This window comes from Pinus tabuliformis, chromosome 5_2, assembly GCF_031772625.1.
Source record: "Pinus tabuliformis cultivar Carrire ecotype Pingquan chromosome 5_2, CPIR1, whole genome shotgun sequence".
In the NCBI taxonomy this organism is placed as follows: Eukaryota; Viridiplantae; Streptophyta; class Pinopsida; order Pinales; family Pinaceae; genus Pinus; species Pinus tabuliformis.
In genome coordinates this window covers 214,135,789-214,137,736 of record NC_142306.1, presented here as the reverse complement: position 1 = coordinate 214,137,736, position 1,948 = coordinate 214,135,789, and the positions used below count along the sequence as shown (strand labels likewise).

The 1,948-nt window shown below is 38.7% G+C and overlaps 1 pseudogene; it reads right to left on the bottom strand.

Moving 5' to 3' along the window:
- Positions 1-581: 581 nt before the first annotated feature.
- Positions 582-1,334, bottom strand: LOC149158307 (pentatricopeptide repeat-containing protein At2g13600 pseudogene; annotated as a pseudogene).
- Between the last annotated feature and the right edge of the window lie 614 nt (positions 1,335-1,948).

The window sequence follows — 1,948 nt, the reverse complement described above, 5'->3', positions numbered from 1 at the left end:
TTCAGTCATCTCCAGCCCCATTGATTATATTTTGCTGAGATTGACCTGGAGAGATCCCTCTCCTGTCCTCATAGGGCTAGCTACAAGGCTGAGCGTGGTTTGATGTGGACCTAGAACCTTGTCTTTCAGCCTGAGGCAAATCTAGGCTCTAACATAGTGATAGGATGATAAGTCCCACCTTGATAATAGGGTCATTGGCTACAAAAAAACATAGCTTTCTATTAATGGGCCCTATTCCTGTCACAATCCCTCCAGAGGGTAACGGCTCCTCATATAACTCATGTCCTACAAGTTGAGACAGTTCAAGGAATGAGGATCCAGGATCTAGTACACGGTCAATGTGGTCCCTAGCTAGTAGCTTCTTCCTCGCACGGTTCCTTTCTACTGCTTTAGGACCCCCTCCTTTCAACACCTGTACACCTGGCAGGGTAGAAGTATTCCTTATCGAGACGGTACCCATAGTGAACAAAATGAGGATTTTGGTTATGGGTAACCTCTGACACTAGTACTTGAAACCTGAACTTCTCTGCACCCTTTGTTATAAATCCAAACTTAGTTGGGTGATCTTTCAACAATTCTTTCTATAGACGGGTTGTCTCAACAGCTCTCCTCTCTTTCATCAATTTCCTCACCTTTGATACATCAGCCCATCTTCCAACTACAACATAAATATTTGATAATAACACGTATGTTCCAGAGTCTTGTGGCTCCAACTCATGAAGACATTCTGCCACACGTCTTCCTACCTCCATGTTGCCATAAATTCTACAGGCACCCAGAAGTGTTTGCCATACCCAAGCTCCAGGCTTTGCAGACATTTTATTGATAAAGTCCTCTACCTCATCAAGATGGCCAGCACGGCCAAGGAGGTCAACCATGCAGGCATAGTGTTCCATTCTGGGGATGACATTATAATCAGCACTCATGGAATCAAAGTCGTAACGAGCTTCTTCCATAAGGCCCACATGGTTGCATGTAGAAAGGACACCAAAAAATGTAATATATTTAGGTTTCATGTCTCCCTCTTGCATCTTTTGGAAAAGTTGGAGAGCTTCCTTACCATACCCATGTTGGATATATCCCGCAATTATGGCGTTCCATGAGACGATATCTCGTTGAGTACTTTTGTCAAACAATTTGCGTGCATCAACCAAAACACCACATTTTGCATACATGTTGACAAGCCTGTTCTCTAGATATATATTAGGCTCGAATCCGGTTTTTATCATGTGAGCATGGACTCTCCTGCCCTCTGGAAGTGCCTTCGTCTTCACACAACCCTGCAGGAGATGCACGTAAATACTTGAATCTGCACGAACCCCTAAACGATCCATAAAATGCAGGATGTTCAGCGCCTTTTCCAAATCTCCTCTCTTGGCACAATGTATTATTGGTTATTGTTTCTTGCTCATAACCATGGTTTCCACTTAGGTTTCTGTTAGCCAGAATGGCAACCATTGAAATACCATATCTGATGCTTTTATGTGCATTATGAACCAATTCCACAGTTGAAAGCTTACAAGTTCGAGTAGATGAGTTGATTGCCTGTGAGTAGATGAGTTGATTGCCTGTAATTTCTTAATGGGAATACACAAATGGAGTGCTAATATTTGAAATTAGTTTTGTATAAATTGATATTTCTGCTTGGAATTGTATATGATCCCTCACGCTCCAACATCCCCGGATCTAAATAAAATATTAAGCAAATACGTTTTCTTTATTTTCTTGATGATATAAATTTTTTTGATATATATATATATATATATATATATATATATATATATATATATATATAGAACTGAAAATAAGAAAATGTCAAAAAAAATGATTTTAAATATAATTTTGCATTACATATTTTCTAACTTCTTCAATAAGGACTAACTCACATATGTAATATTTATTTTAATATTATTTTTTAGATTAGTGTAATGCTCAATAATAATAATAA